We start from the raw sequence: 17,185 nt of genomic DNA, 5'->3' as shown, positions 1-17,185 counted from the left end.
AGTGATGATTAATTTTGCCACCTCAAAAAGTGGTAAAATTAATTGTGTCTGTCCTGTGGTCACTGGTCACTGGAACAGAGAGATCAAAAATATTATGTTAACACTAGAGAAACACAAGAAATATGGCTTTATCCCTCCAGGAGATTTCTTTTCATCTGATATGAACTTACTTGGACTGTTTGAGCTCTCCAAGCTAAATGGTAAGTCCACTGAGTTGCCAGGTTAGTGATTATATCACCTGTGCTGACTCAGACTCACCTCCTGTCCTCATAAACCCAGTCACTGTCACTACATTTTCAAAGCAGCTCAAATCTTTTTCAGCTGGGTCCCCAAGTCCAACCTGCACTGCATACAGGTATGTACATTTTGTCTCCTTATAATTCATTCTGGTAATTAGCACATATCCAGTCCTTTCACATATTTTGGGAAGGTCTACCATGGCTACTGCAAAACCTGTTTTTTTGCTTGGATGCATTTCCCTTGCTGTGTTTCTGCAGTTTTAGAAATGGAAGAAGAATACTTTTTGCTCCAGAGCTTAGACTTGCCCTGGGATTTAATGCAAGCTCTTGCCTTAACATCACCACTTCTTAGTCGTGTTTGGCACATGATGAAAACAGGGTGCTTCCTCTTTACTGTGTTTGAACTGTCTTGGGTATTGCTACCTGTCCAGTCTTCCTTCAAACTTCTTACTCTCCAGAAATTCTCAGATGCTATCCTTAGAGAAGGAAGAAATACTTGCAATTCTGTTACTCAGAAGAGATCATTCTGCATGATTCTTATTTATGTGCATATGTCAATGTAGGATACTTCTGAAAGCCTCTGGAAGGTATCTTTCAGCATTATTTGGAAGACAGTTTTAAATATCTTAATCTTCAATTGTTTTAGCCTTCTGAAAACTTTGGGTCATGTGCAGTTAGAGGAAATGAGTGCAGTATTTGATGGGCAGCATTTATGCTTGGCAAGACTGGCCCAGTAGCTACTTTTGCTTTCATGATAGGAAGTTAAAGAAAGCAGAATATTACTCCCAAGAGCTAGTGGAATTCTATCAGTCTTGTGCCATGGAGCTGAATGATAGAAGTGAAAATTCTGAATAGGTATCTTCTGTAGAAAACAAGATAGAAGAGAACAATAAAACAATCCCTTTCATACTATAATTCATCTTAGAAGCTGTAGGGAATAAAAATAACATTTCCGTATAATTTGTGCTGGTGAATAAGCAATTAATAATACTATAGCAGTCTCTGCTTAGCTGGCTTTCTGCAAGTGGCTCTTTTGATTTCAAAATGCTTTTAAGGACCTCTGTCACAATGAGTGTGCAGTGTGTCCTTACAATGTCACAGAATGGCTTTACACCATCATAGCCTGTGTTTAAAAAGAACTGATTGAGTTGATGTCTTTAGAAAGTTGCTCTCTTTCCAAAAAGGTGATTGAGGTACATACTGTGTCACTTGAATACTACCACAACCTCTCCCTACTTTCTTAAATAAAACTAATTTTGGATTTTCAGTGTTCATTTATGATTTGATGTTAAAAGCTATATTCCTTTCATTAAAGGTGTATATGTTCCTTCCATTTCTCATTTTCATTTTATTTTATTTCCTTTCCCCTCGCTTTTTTTTTTTTTTTTTTTTTGAGTAAATAGATTCCTTGAAACAATTCAGTATTCACCCTTTACTCATGGCCACACAGTTCATAGTATGTTGCTTCTAGCTACACAAGAAAGGGATGGAGCTAAGACACCAGTCTTATTTTTCCCTTTATGTTATTGCATGACAACAACAGTTTTGTTTTGTTTTGTTTTGTTTTGCTGTATAGAGATTAGTACTGGTTTAATGTAACTTGTAGAAAACCTTATGGGGAAATTCTTATTTCAGTTTTTAAATTCTATTTCCTATAACTTTTTTCTTTAAAGCTGGTGGATGATTAGTTTAAACATCTCCCAGCTTTGATCAAAATCAGAGTTTTCTCACTGTCTTATCAATCATTTTAGCAAAATGCAACTTGGCCTGTGGGTAAGCTTTAGATTGGCTTAAAAATACTTTCCCTGAGCTGTTTACAATGCATCATTTGTTAGATAACACAGTTACAGTTTCACTCCATGCATCTTGGAACCCTCCACTGTTCCAACCTGGTCAATGTTAAGGAAAACAATCTGAATGTACTATAGGGCAATTATTTTGTCAAAAACTTACATATTCAAAGGTAACAACCCTTTATTTTTAAGACACTTCACACCCTACCTATATGTTGCATTTGTGTCAATGCTCTGTTTCTAATAAAATGCTAAAAGTCATGAATTTTTCTAATAAGTATTCTTTCTTCTACTTTAGGTAAACCTACTTTAGTTTTTTTAAGAAACTAGCAGCAAAGTGGAAAAGATGTATCACTGGAAGTTCTTAACTGGAAGTTTAAAAAAAAAACAAGTTTTGTTTTGTTTGAAACTTGCTTGAAAAACAAGCAGTGATTCTTATATACTTGATGATTTCTTTTCCTGTTGAGTGTTGAGGGCGTACCAGTATATATTGTAAGCTGTCCGCTCTGTTTACTAGAATTCTGCCACTTAGGTATTGTTTCCTTTTTACCATGTTTACTTTACTGGGGACCTATGAAATTGACAGCATTATTTCTGAGTTGAGTCTACCTGCACATGGATAAAACTTACATGAAGACAGGTAATTTCAGTGTCCTTCTCCTCCATTAGATTATACACTCCAGCTGAGTCTGTAGGAGGCAATTTAGCCCTTTCCCACCAATTCTTACACAGTCATATCATGCAGTTCTAGATCTTTTACTGCTACCAACCTTACTAGACTTTTATCCACATAAGACAGAATATCAGGTATGAAGATCATCTTCAGAACAGTTTTTTGCTGTTGGTGGTGGGGTTTTTGGTTTTTTTGTTTTTATCTGCTGACACAAGCAATGCCACTGTAATGAGTTCAGTGCTTCCTGGCTATTTGGCACTGATGACACCACACCTGGAATGCAGTGTCCAGCTTTTGGCTCCCTGATACAGTGCGGTCATGGATGTACTGGGGCCCCAGCGCAATGTCGCCGACATGGTGGGGCTGGAGCACAAGGCATATGAGGAGAGGCTGAGGAAGAGAAGGTGAAGGGGGACCTTGTTGTTGTCTGCAACTACCTGATAATACAGGGAGAATACAGAGAAGACAAATCCAGACTCTTCTCAGAGGTGCACAGCAGTAGGATGTGGCACAAGCTGGATCATGGGAAATTGCCATTAACTCTAAGGAAAGAGTTTTTATCTTGAGAGTGGTCAAATACTGGAGCAGATTTCCTAGAGAACCTCTGAGATATCCATCCTTAGAGGTGTTCAAGACTCAATTGGATGTGATCCTGAGCAGCTTGATCCAATTAGACCTGCTTTGAGAAGGAGGTTGGACTTCTGGAGGTCCTTTTCTGTCTAAATTATTCTGTGTGTTTGTGATTCTATAGTTAGTATTGCTCCCAAAAAGCAGGAGGAAAGTCTCCTCATCTATTATACTTCATCAATTTTACTAACCACTTCAAGCAATTAGTTATGAAAATTTTGACTCAAATTATATATAATGTTTCTTTTCTTCCTGTTTCTTGTTACACACATAAGAATATAGAGTTCTTGGAGATCCTGGACAAGGTGCAGATAGTGTATATATAAATGTAGGCAGTAGCCATTTTAGGAATTGTAAAGGCACCTAGTTCCTTTAAAAGCCTTCATTAATGAAAAAGGAATTCTTGTTTACCATCAGAGGCTAGTTGGATCTAACTGAGGAATAAAGGTTATGAAAACGTACAGCTTTTTTTTAAGTTTCCAATTTGGACAGTAGGGTGAGGATATTACATTAACAGCTGTACAGCTGGGAGCAGAAGATAAGACAGAAAAGAATTAGTAAAGACTTGTGAAATGTTTGGAGCAGAGTTGGCATTTGGTATCATTTACAAAGCTGACTTAGGACTTGAGTCCTAACTATTCCTTATTTCCACCTAGCATAATAGATCTAGTATTCCCAGAGGTCAGCCTTTTATTAAAATGTGATGAGGAGAAACTGAATTGCAACTACCAATGGGCAGGAAACATAAGCTGTAACACAAACTATATGAAATCATGGAGCAGCTACAAAAAAAGCATTTACTAAAACATGACTTTAGGTTGTCTTTATTAATGGCCTTGTTTCTTTCAGGACTGTTTCCAATTTTGTAATTAAGAAAGGGAATTTTTAACTCATTAGGTTGGAACTCGTTTTCTTCTTAAGATAGGCTAGTGTTTAAGGTACATTAAGGTGATTATGACAGATATTAGGTATGACAGGTATTAGGTAAGGAATTCTTGTAGAGGCACCTGAAACAAGTAGGCAAATATCAGGAATTTGTGTGTGATCCCAACTAATCTGCAAAAATCCTTTTTGGTGCTAGGTTTTTCGAATACTAGGATAAGAGAAGAAGTCTCCCCAGAGGGGTGTTGTTCAGTGTCTCTTTGAGAAGAGCCGACATTGAAGAGGCATGCCATGATCCTATATGTATATTCAGAGTTAATATGTCTCTCTTAAATGAAAAAAAAAGGTGAAAAGCAGACAGATTAGTCTCATGTGGAAACTGTTAGAGAGGCTAGTGACTTTTAACACATTACAAACAGGATTCGAGACAGGTTTAGAACAAAAGTAGACATCTTTGTTCCTTTTGTAAGTTTCTAGTCTCTATTTGCCCTTGCTCATAGAATAGAGCTGGCACTGAAGCTGTTGTAATTTGCTGCAGGAATGCAGGAGTAGTAATGTGACGCAGAAGGTTGTTCGAATTTTGTCACCGTGTCCATAACTGTTGGTTTTATTCTGTTCAGAAACACAGAACTTAGTCAGAAGTAAACACGATGTACTAAACCCACAAATTGCATATATTGCATAATGTTGGTTCTAAGTACAATGCAATCTAATTACAGAACAATATTAATAGTAAAACTCAAAGAGTTGAAAGTATAGAGTGATAGATGTAGTGGCCACATGCACAGAAGATCTTTTTAGTTTAAATCAGCAATAGTTTGTGCTCATACCAATGTTTGTAGTGAGGAAAGCATTTTAACAGTTTGAGCAATCTTTTAGAGAGGAAGACAGAGTAAGATGCTAAATGATCTAAAAACTAGATTTCTCCCCTTAAAGCAAAAAGTTTGAAGTGTTCATTTCCAAATAGAGCTGAGCATGTGAATATTGATCAAAAAATATTGGGGAAAAAGTCAAAGCAGGGACTTGAAAATCAAGAAACTTGCCTGTTCAATATGTTTATTTTATCAAGATAGAAAACCTGATAAAGAGCATAGATTTCCTCTACAGGCAACAGAAGATATTTGCATATTTTTGAAGTATCTTCTAGAACAGAAGATGGCTGCAGTTAACACACACACAAACATACATACAAGAAAAAGGCAAAAGAAAATATTTGGCACTTCTGCTATACAAACTTTGCATTTAAAACCAAAACAATAGTAAAAAAGAAGAGAATGGTATAAAGAAAGGGCTAAATGGAAGAAATATAACACAACTGAAAACTTATTTTTTGGCAAAGGACAAAAAAAAAACTAAGCCATTCAGTCTTTGGAGATTATGAAAGGACTTAAACTCTTGCTGAGAAAAATAGTTCAACTTTCAAGAGATCATATGCTCTTAGGTACTAAGATTTTTCCTGCAGTAGCTGTCAATTTGAGAGCAGCTGATCAATTATTCAAAATTGTAAACAGTTGTTGAGATACTGATACTTGCAAATCTGCTTCTCCGCATTGGCCATAATTCTTTGGGAAGCCTGAAGATGAGCTAAAAACTGCACTCCCATCTGTTGAGACTTACTCTAGTTTCTGTTTCTAGTGTGCTTCTTATTATCATCCTTCCTAAAGACAGCCTATAACAGATGTATAACTTTAAAAATTACCAGTGTAGCTATTTTAGTTTACTGCTGTTCTTATTTATTGTTTTACTTAAAGAAACCATGAACACTCCAATGGATATAATTTCTTCATTTGCAAGAGCATAACAGCAGTGTGCTGTCTTAATATCATAGGTAGAAGGATCAAAGCAGTAACTCATCTCTGCCAGAAGTCAAAGAAGTTGCATTGGAGATAAATTTGGTCAATTATTGTTTAAAGCAAACAGCATAATTCAATTAAGGAATTATCCCTCACCCCAGAAGCTATTAATCACTGAAAAAAGTACTCATCTTAAAAGCACTGCTGCCAATAGGTCATGGAACATGTAAAAAGTGTTACTAATGACCACTTAAGCCCTTATTTTTAGCTACTTCAGCATACTCTGTAATTTCCATCACTTATCTTTCCTGTTCTTGTCTATATGAATAAGTCTTAAATTTTGTCCTGACCTTGGACTTCTGTTGGTATTCATGAAATAGCTATCCTGTAATAAGGAATTCATTTGCACCTGTAACAGTGATTTATAGTCTTTAGCTTTTTTGCTGTCATTATGTTTTTAAGCATGCTAATTGGAACAAGAAGGGAAACATGAGCAGAGGAAACTAAATAAATACTATCATTAACTATACTGTATTATTTATGTTCATGATATAAATTTCTACTGTCAGTTTGGTGGCCAACATTTCAGTGGTATTCTAATATTAAACATTCCTTGAAGAAAATGCAAAATTTTAAAGATTAAGATTTTTTTTTAAATGTAACTATGTACAGTTGGATTTTTATTTTAATACAAAGTTATTTGACATTATTCTGGCAGGTGATATCATCAAGGTTTCTTCTTGTCTGTTACTTCCACACTTCTGTACTCTGGAAAAGAAAGTAGTGAAGCTAGCTGTATTCCCACAGTTACAGATATAGTTTCATGAATAGCTTTTGCATAGGGAAGGATCCTGCCTTAGAAAACGCCCTGTGGAAGCAGGTTTTTATTTATACTTAGGCTCCTTTGTGTTTTTCTGGTTGTGAAATGGATCTGTTGGCATAAAGGGTTTTCCCAGGACCAAAAGCTACAGAGGCTCTTTTAAGCAATATAGAATTGTACTCTTGCATTCAGTTGTGGCAAAGTGTAAATATTACTTAATAAGAGTAAAGGTTACACATGTCATTGTGTCTACCTTCTGTAGCTGAAAAGAGCAAATAGGTCTACTTGACTGTTGCTATACTAATTGTATGAAGGTATATCTTCAAAATCAGTTTCACCTTTATTCAGTGCTAACTTCCTTCATGTTCAAGGGCTCTTTTAGGTCCCAGAGCAATAAACTGAATTGTGGTTGACCTGACTCTGCAGTAAAGATGTGTGTCTTGTTCATGGCAATGTTTTTTCTATCTAGCAAGTGTCTAACAAGACACTCTTCTTACAGTGTATGCTGAATTTCTCCTAAATTTTAAATTAAGACAATATATCGACAAGTTTTCGGCTTTCCAGCTGGTATGAGTTATTACTTTCATTGTCTTCAGAGAAGTTAAGTCAGTATAGACTAGCTGTTCTCTAACCCTGTGCTTTAATAAACATTTCTAGGACTTCCTCATATTTGTTTTTAACATCAAAACTGAGGAATTCACTGATTTCTCAGATTCTTCATTACTCAGGTTTCTTTCTTCAAATCAGCTGTCTCTAGCTGTCTTTGAGTCAGTTCTTTGGCAGAAAAAGTATTATAAAATCAGTGGAGGCCAGGCTGCTCTCTCATCTGCTACTTTAGTAGAGAGATGAAGAGATGTTTTTTAAGATGCTTTGCAAACAGTAGATGTGGGTGGGTAGAGGATGCAGGAAATAGAGAGAAAAATACAGGAGCTCAGAACGTATAGTAATGGTTGTAAAAGAGAATGCAGGAGGAGAGGGAATAAAGACAAGACTGGTAAAGAAATGATGCAAAGGCAGTGACAAAGGATGGACTGAGAAGTTAAACAGCAGAAGTGAAACAACATATCATTTACCTTCAGATACCTTGAGTATCTGGTTACTCCTACATGTTCCCAGACATTTAACTATGTATCAGGCACATCACAACACCTTAAATCTTAAAATCTTGGAAGGAAGCAAATTAAAAATTAGGCATAAGCCATTTAGCAGCATTTCTCTATTCTCTTCTGCTAAAAAAAAAAAAATCCAAAGTCAGAATGCCCACTACCCAGTTTGTGCTGAAGCAATAATACCAAAAAAGACACTTCAGCTTTGCCTCCCCCTGTCGTCATAAGAAATGTATGATTCTCTTCCCACTGTAAATGAACTCCTGTAATTTGAGGACATCATGCAGATGTTTTGTTTTTAAATGTAATCCTTGTCAATTCTTGGCCTCTGTGTTCAACTGATGCCCCTTTTGTAAGGGGGTTTTGTGATGGGCACGTGATAGGACAATGAGCTAGATCTCCTGGGGCTTACATCAGAACAGAAGACAGTCATTCAGAGGAGGTAATTTCAAGCATTAGCACTCCAGAAATGCAGAGGTCACAGTCCTTGTGTTGAAAGCCACTGAGCTTTCCAGTTCAGCCAGTATTGTTCTTAGTCTCAGAATCACAGGATCACAGAATGGTTGAGGTTGGACGGGACCTCTGGAAATCATCTAGTCCAACCCCCCTGCTCAAGCAGGGTCGCCTAGAGCACATTGCACAGGATCGCGTCCAGGCAGCTTTTGAATATCTCCAGAGAAGGAGACTCCACAGCCTCTCTGGGCAACCTGGTCCAGTGCTCTGCACCCTCACAGGGAAGAAGTTTTTTCTCATATTCAGTTGAAACTTCCTGTGTTTCAGTTTGTGTGCCCATTGCCTCACGTCCTGTCTCTGGGCACCACTGAAAAGAGTCTGGCTCCATCCTCTTGACACCCTCCCTTAAGATATTTGTACACATTGATAAGATCCCCCCTCAGCCTTCTCTTCTCCAGGCTAAGCAGGCCCAGCTCACTCAGCCTTTCCTCATAAGAGAGATGCTCCAGTCCCCTGATTGTCTTCGTAGTCCTCCTATGGACTCTCTCCAGTAGTACCACATCCCTCTTGTACTGGGGAGCCCAGAACTGGATGCAGTACTCCAGATGTGGCCTCCCCAGGGCTGAGGAGAGGGAAAGGATCACCTCCCTCCACCTGCTGGCAACATTCTTCCTGATGCACCCCAGGATACCATTGGCCTTCTTGGCCACAAGGGCACATTGCTGCCTCATGCTCAGCTTGGTGTCCACCAGCACTCCCAGGTCCCTCTCCACAGAGCTGCTTTCCAGCAGATCAGCCCCCAGCCTGTACTCTAAAATGGAGTTATTCTTCCCTAGGTGCAGGACTCTGCACTTGCCCTTGTTGAACTTCATGAGGTTCCTCTCTGCCCACCTCTCCAGCCTCTCCAGGTCTCTCTGAATGGCACTACGGCCCTCTGGGATATCAGCCACTCCTCCCAAATTTGTATTATCAGCAAACTTGCTGAGGGTGCACTCTGTCCCTTCATCCAGGTCACTGATGAAGACGTTGAACAAGACTGGACCCAGTATTGACCCCTGGGGTACAGCACTAGCTACAGGCCTCCAACTAGACTCTGCACCGCTGATCACAACTCTCTAAGCTCTGCCATCCAGCCAGTCATCAATCCACCTCACTATCCACTCATCTAACCCATGCTTCCTGAGCTTGTCTGTGAGGATGCTATGGGAGACAGTATCAAAAGCCTTGCTGAAGTCAAGGTAGACAACATCCACTGCTCTCCCCTCATCTACCCAGCCAGTCCTCCCATCATAGAAGGCTATCAGATTGGTTAAGCATGATTTCCCCTTGCTGAAGCCATGCTGACTACTCCTGATCACCTTCTTCTCCTCCACATGCTTGGAGATGGCCTCCAGGATGAGCTGCTCCATCACCTTTCCAGGGATGGAGGTGAGGCTGACTGGCCTGGAGTTCCCTGGCTCCTCCTTCTTGCCCTTTTTTGAAGACTGGGGTGACATTGGCTTTCTTCCTGTCTTCAGGCACCTCTCCTGTTCTCCGTGACCTTTCAAAGACGATGGAGAGTGGCCTAGCAATAACATCCGCCAGCTCCCTCAGCACTCGTGGGTGCATCCCATTGGGGCCCATGGATTTGTGGGTGTCAAGTTTGCCTAAATGATCTCTAACCTGATCCTCCTCAACCAAGGGAAAGTCTTCCTTTCTCCAGACTTTCTCTCTTGCCTCCAGGGTCTGGGATGCCTGAGGGCTGGCCTGAGCAGTAAAGACTGAAGAAAAGAAGGCATTCAGTAACTCTGCCTTCTCTGCATCCTTCGTCACCAGGGCACCCGCCCCATTCAGCAAAGGGCCCACATTTTCCCTAGTCTTTCTTTTGCTACTGATGTATTTGAAGAAGCCCTTCTTGTTGTCCTTGACATCTCTTGCCAGATTTAATTCCAAATGGGCCTTAGACTTCCTCATCACATCCCTGCATACTCTGACAACATTTCTATATTCCTCCCAAGTGGTCTGTCCCCCTTTCCACTTTCTGTATACCTCCTTCTTCTGGTTGAGTTTTGCCAGGAGCTCCTTGCTCATCCATGCAGGTCTCCTGCCTCCTTTGCTTGACTTCCTACTCATAAGGATGCTCCACTCTTGAGCTTGGAGGAAGTGATGCTTGAATATTAACCAGCTCTCTTGGATGCCCCTTCCTTCTAGGGCTGTAACCCATGGGATTCCTCCAAGTAGCTCCCTGAAGAGGCCAAAGGTTGCTCTCCTGAAGTCCAGGCTTGCGATCCTACTTATTGCCCTGCCCCCTCCTCGCAGGATCCTGAACTCCACCATCTCATGGTCACTGCAGCCAAGGCTGCCCCCAACCTTCACATCTTCCACCAGTCCTTCTTTGTTTGTTAGTATGAGGTGCAGCAGCACACCTCTCCTTGTTGGCTCCTCCACCACCTGTGTCAAGAAGTTGTCATCAATGCTCTGCAGGAACCTCCAAGACTGTTTGTGCCTAGCTGTGTTGTGTTTCCAGCAGATATCAGGGTGGTTAAGTCCCCATGAGAACCAGGGCTTGTGATCATGAGGCTACTTCCAGCTGTCTGTAGAAGGCCTCATCAGCTTCCTCTTCCTGATCAGGTGGCCTGTAGTAAACACCCTCCACAGTGTCCCCCATGCTAGCCTGCCCTTTAATCCTTGCCCATAAGCTCTCGACTTGCTCTTCATCCACCCCTAGGCACAGCTCAATACATTCCAGTTGCTCTCGCACATAAAGAGCAACTCCACCACCTCGCTTTCCTGACCTCTCTTTCCTAAAAAGCATGTAGCCGTCCATGACAGCACTCCAGTCATGTGAGCTATCCCACCATGTCTCTGTAATGGCAATGAGATCATGGCCCTGCGACCGCACAGGGATCTCTAGTTCTTCCTGTTTATTCCCCATGCTACATGCATTGGTATACAGGCATTTCAGAGAGGTGATGGAGCGTGCAGGTTTCCCAGGAGGGATACAAAGGATCCTCCATAGCCACATCCCATGCACACTTCCCTGACTGCATTCACCCACTGGAGGCATCCCGCCTCGAGCTGTGTTTTGCCAACTATCCGGTCACTGTAACTCTCCCCTTCCCCATCTTTCCAAGTTTAAAGCCCTCCTTACGAGGCTGGCCAACCTGTTGGCATAGACACACGTGCCCCACTTAGTGAGGTGGATCCCATCTCTCCCCATCAGCTGTCGATCTTCAAGCAGGGTCCCATGGTCGCAGAAAACCAAAACCATGTTGCCAACACCAGCAGCACAGCCAGTTGTTAACTTGGAAAGTCCATCTCCTCCTCCTCACATCCATCCCCCTCACTGGCAGGATTGAGGAGAAGATGACCTCGGCTCCCAGACCCTTGACCACCATCCCCGGAGCTCTGAAATCCTGTTTGATGGTTTCCAGTTTGCCCTTGGTGTCATTAGCACACACATGGAAGAGCAGCAGAGGGTAATAGTCCGAAGCATGGACAAGCCTTGGCAGTCTTTCCATGACATCTCTCACGTGAGCCCCTGGCAGGCCACAAACCTCTCTAGATATGAGGTCAGGTCAGCAGATAGGTGCCTCCATCACCTGCAGCAGGGAGTCCCCCACAACAATCACCCACCACTTCTTCCAGGTGTTCCGGCAGGGCACAGGGTCTGTTGTCCCAGTTACTTCCCCTGCAGCCATGCTGATCTCCTCCTCATCCTGGAGGACACTAAACCTGTTCTTCAAATGCAAGTCCTCAGGAGGAGCAGGAGCCTTTCTCCTCCCACGAGCAGTGACCAGCTTCCAGCTGCCTTCTACAGTGTTATGATGTACCGTGTCACACGGCACAGAGCCCTCCAGCAACTCCGCTGCTGTGGGGGCTTGAGACTCCTGAAGCTGTACAGTCTCCAATAATACCCTATCTCTTGCTCATCTTCTCGGATGCTACGCAGCCTACTGACTTCCTACCACAACTCCCTTACCTGACAACATAACCCATCAGCAACAGCCCACCTCCTGCAGGAGAGCTGACTGCCAGCCCAGGCCTCCCGGAGGGGGAACAAGCACTCCCTGCAGCCTGAAACCTGTAGAGCTGCATCTATTGTCAGAGGGTTGGTCTGGGTCCCAGCCTCTGACACAGCCGACGCAGCAACTCCAACAGCCACTAGGGAATGTGCTCTGCGGCGTGTCCTGACCATACTCAAAGCATACACCAGAGGGATCAGAAACAAAGGTGCCTTCATGCACCCTTCTGCGTGAACTGTTGTGCAAACTGCTGCGTCTGTTTGCTGCCTCTGTTAGCTCTGCTCTGTTACCATTCTTCCAGTTCCATCTGTAGATAGCAGAAATCAGTAAATTTACTGAGACTTTCTTGTTGGGCTCTTCCTTTCCTCCAGATAAGGCTCTGTTAAACTCCTTTAATTTCTAAATCTCTAATCTCCTAATCTCTGTGGAAAGAGATCTGATTCAGGAAAATGCTTGTTTTACTTTTAAGAATTTTTCTGTGTTCTGCAGGGCTGGGTTTAAACCTTCTTACTACATTGCTCCTGTGCTTCAACATTTTGTTGAGTTGCCCTAGTCTTTAACTAGCTTGGGAGATCAACTTGTAACCCATTAAATAAATTTGGATGAGCTTTTCCCTGTGATGCAGAAAGAGCAGAATGTCCCATTAAGGGAACAGAATATCCCAGGTTTAACTGTGCTCTTTACTTTTCCTAATACTGATTTTCTAAATTACAAACTTCTTGTTCTATGGAATTGCAAAATCTTTTTGCTATCTATTCTGATATCTTTATCTCTAACAGTATGATTTATAATGATAAGAACAGCACAGGATAAGAGTCACCTTGCCAGCTGTTCAATACAGGGAAAAGAAGCATGTCTTGACCTATGCAGCAGTAAGTTACACTAGACAATCTTGTGTCTGGACTTCCTGAATGTATAAATGTACCTCTTCTGTAACCTGTGGTTTATTGTAGCTTATGTTTTATTTTACAGTTTCTATTACTGAACACAGCCATAGTTGCATTATGTTTCAATGACTTCTGAAATACTAATAAAAAAGAAAATATAGTATAGATTTTATGAAATTCTGAGACAGTACTTTGCTCACAATAGTACAAATCACTTGAAGGCAGGAAGAAAACCAAAGTTCTGGGACCCCTTTTTATTGCAAAGTATTTTTTTCATTTGAGACCTCAGATATATGCTGCATGGATTATGAGCTGAGATTAAGGGTGATTCAGTATTCTTTTAGAGGAGTAGGTTTATAAATTCATAAATTTATGCTAGAACAACTTTCCCAAGAGAGTTCTCCCTACCTAGAGGAAATTGTGAAAAACACTGCTCAAAATCAGTAATTATACTCCTCTTTGTAATTTGTAAAATATTCTCATTAAAATGTGCTTTGTTGTACCCTGCCAAAATAGCTAATTCTCTTAAAGAGAATGCTTAGCTGAGTTACACTATTAATCAAAATCTATGCCTCCAGCAACCGTTCCTACAGGAAAATAAAATAAAATGTAGAAATGGTACAAAAGAAAATGAAGCTATAATATGAAAACTGTACACAGTGCTGATTCTACCTGACAGGAAAAAAAGGAGGGGGGGGTTCAGTTTCAGCCAGTACTAATGCATAAATTGTCTCTCCGGATAGCAAGATGGCAGTATTGAAGCCAACTGCTGACAATACTGAAGATTTAAATTGGGACTTCATAATTGAACATGTTTAATTTATCAATAGGTTGAGATTACTATTCAATATTCCTATACATTAACACATTTTAATTGAAGTAAGTTTTTAGTTTGTTGCCTCATGAATTGGTACTAGTGTTGATTTATTCTTTGTGGAAGGGGGCTGAAGCACTTCTTACCTTGTAATATATTTGCAGAGAGAAAAGGAATATTTTTCTGCATTGATGATAAACAAGTCTATCTTGCTGTTACTGGCTGAAGGATGACCTTCATATGTCCATGTTTTCAGATGATATTGTATGGAAAAGTAGCAACTCTGGCATCATAAGATGTTGTTTAGTGGCCGCTAAATGTAATCAAAGAAGAAAAAAGAGAAATCTGGCAATGTCTGCTCTACCACACAAAGGAGAGATTGCTTGGATGGAGCACTCTAAAAGCTAACTTAGATATTGATATTCTTCATATTTCAAGAGGAATTTCTGTGGGGTTCTCTTTGGTTTTGTAGGCCCCAAGAAGTAGCAGGTGTTTTTCCTATTATGATAAAAAATATTATAACAGCACCAGAAATGCTTTAAACAGCACAAACAGATATATATTTTTCTGGTTCTTGCTCCTCCCTTCCAAAATAAAAGCCCTGGGTGCTTCATTTATATCAAATTGGCCTTAAGACATATTACTGTAAGGGTTAAGAGGGAACTAACATCAGAGCAAGAAAAATATGAATGAACAGAGTGAAAATCATTGAAGCTATGTTGCTATTGTATATATGGAAACAGGAGTGAATAAAAAGGAGAGGGAGCCATCTCAGGAAGCGAGAGAGTCCAGATATGTGTGTGTTTAGGATAGTCCCACAATAAGGAAAGGAGAATACATTCCCAGGAATTCACCTTACCTGTTTGGGGTCAGGGCTTAGACTGCAGCATAGTTCTGGATAAACCAGAACCTGCGTCTTTGCAGACTGTAGATGTGAGGACTGTTTTCCCCAAAAGCTGGATTCCTGAAATCCTTTTTATCTGCTGCCCATCACTGTGCCTCTGACAAGCTTTTGGCAGATTATCCAAGTAATTTTTAGTGCGTTCTCCAGAATGATATTAAAACTCATGAGCTCTTGCCTTGCTTCTCTTTTCACTTCTTATGGTACCTTGATATTCTTACTTTATGAGTCTTGGCTCAAAACGTTGAACTGAGACCCTGAAATGCTTGATGAATTTGTTAGAATTGCATTTCTAACAGGCACCCTTCTACCTCTGTCAGGCAGACACCCTGCTGATTGAGCTCTTTGGAAGATAGCGTTGTACCCCAAGATGTTATACACGCAGAGGAAATTCAGAATGAGGACAATACTTCTTTCCCCTTGCTTGTTCAGGCTTCTTCTTTAGGGATGTTCCAAATAAACTTTCATTTGCTTTTTTCTCTTTGCATAACCTTTTTTTATCTAGTCTTGGTTCACTGTCTTACCGACCATTCTTTCCTTTTTGATAGACCACACCGTAATAAAGCCACAAATCTGTTGCATCTAAAAGCAAAGAAATTCACTCTGCTAATGCAGAACTGGACAGATAATGTGTAATAATTATGGCTAATGTGACACAAAAAGCAATAAATACAAATGGTAAGATGTACAACAGATACTTTTAGTAATGTGAAAGCCACTGAAAATTCCTGGTATCTCTTTTAGTTTGCTTCAGTATGTAAATTTATCCTTTTAATGCTATGCAGCTGTTATCAGATTAAAAATTTATCTGAAGCCTACAAAGATACAGCAGAATTTTCCAGCAGTAAATTTTACAGAGAGGAAACAAATAGAATTAGTAAAATTAGAATATTCATTGTAAATAATTTACCACTCGGTTATTTGTCTACAGATGTGTAAAGCACGTACATACGTACCTACATTCATGAACACATATTTGCTTTTGTGAAGGACCAGCTGCTCTCCGGTGTGATGGTGTGTCCTTAGAAAGCTGATCAGAGTCCATTTTTCTTCTCTGCCCATTGATAGTAGGAAAATGTAAGAAAAAAAGAAAGAGGCTTTTCTTCTAATTTTGCATTATTATGAATTTCAAACCCAAAGTCAGAATCTTATTTGAAGTAAACAGGTGAAATACTTTCAGAATTTCTCACCAGCACATAATTTCATTAGTATTCATCACATCACTGCATCATTGTAGAGAAAAGTAAGCAACCCCCGGGACGGTTGTTCCTTTTAACTTCTTTTCCTTCCTCCTTTGGATTAATACTATAAATATTTTTTGAAAATTTTCTCCTTGTCTTTTATAATGGTTTCCGTTGCTATTTCAGTTAGGCGATAACAATTATATCTAAAATTTCAATGAAAATATTCTCAAGCTCTGAGAAGATATAAACTTAGCTTTGCATCTCGTCTCTGCAGCTCCACTAAGTATGTTTTATTTCTGTTTAAACAGATGTATTCATGTGGCCATAAAACACTGAAGGATTGATGCATATTAAATATTTGCTGCACTGTCAAAATTAGGTTCTACTCTGGATCTTGGTATGCCAAAGCTTTAATACTGAACTGCAAAACTTCAGTAGATTCACAACATTTTTCTTTTTTTTTTTCTTCTTCGTGTTATTTCATTGCTAGTATGACCTGAGAATCCTGAGATTTGAAAAAGTTCTGAGTTGTCTCACCATTATTTTTTGCTGCAGGCTTTTGTACTAAATTATAATTCCCCTGGAAACTAAGGCTATCTGAGTCATAATGTTAACAGAAATTATCAAGTCTTTAACTCATTGGAGGTTGGAGTAGAAAGTTTGTGCCAAGTCTGACAGAACCACTGTGTTTACAAATGTGAGTTACCTGACTGGATGAGGCTCAAGGGCAGAATTGTTTGAGTCACTAATGTCCATAGATAGCATAGCTTGCATGTAGAAAATACACTTTTGTATTCTAATTGTGATCTGAAGAGACAACAAAAATGCCAACTCTTGCCAATAAGGATTGTTGTAAAACTTGCTCATGGATCACCCAAAATAATAAATTAATAGAATAATTAGGCATCTGCTATATCTGCATATTTTACTTTTTGCTTTACAAAGTCATAAATGAAAGTATTGGTTTTATGGAATAGTAAAGTAAATGATGCATTTAAGAATAGATACT

General features: G+C 40.0%; 1 long non-coding RNA gene across 1 annotated transcript; it reads left to right on the top strand.

The window, feature by feature from the left end:
- Positions 1–139: 139 nt before the first annotated feature.
- LOC106495018 (uncharacterized) lies at positions 140–15,382 on the top strand. Its single transcript, XR_001294390.1, has 3 exons — positions 140–200; positions 322–355; positions 15,313–15,382. It is a non-coding gene; the product is annotated as an uncharacterized lncRNA (long non-coding RNA).
- Positions 15,383–17,185: the final 1,803 nt, after the last annotated feature.

The sequence above is a fragment of the Apteryx mantelli genome, chromosome Z, assembly GCF_036417845.1.
Source record: "Apteryx mantelli isolate bAptMan1 chromosome Z, bAptMan1.hap1, whole genome shotgun sequence".
Lineage (NCBI taxonomy): Eukaryota > Metazoa > Chordata > Aves > Apterygiformes > Apterygidae > Apteryx > Apteryx mantelli.
Note: the sequence above shows the minus strand (reverse complement) of the source record. Positions and strands in the feature narration are given on the sequence as shown.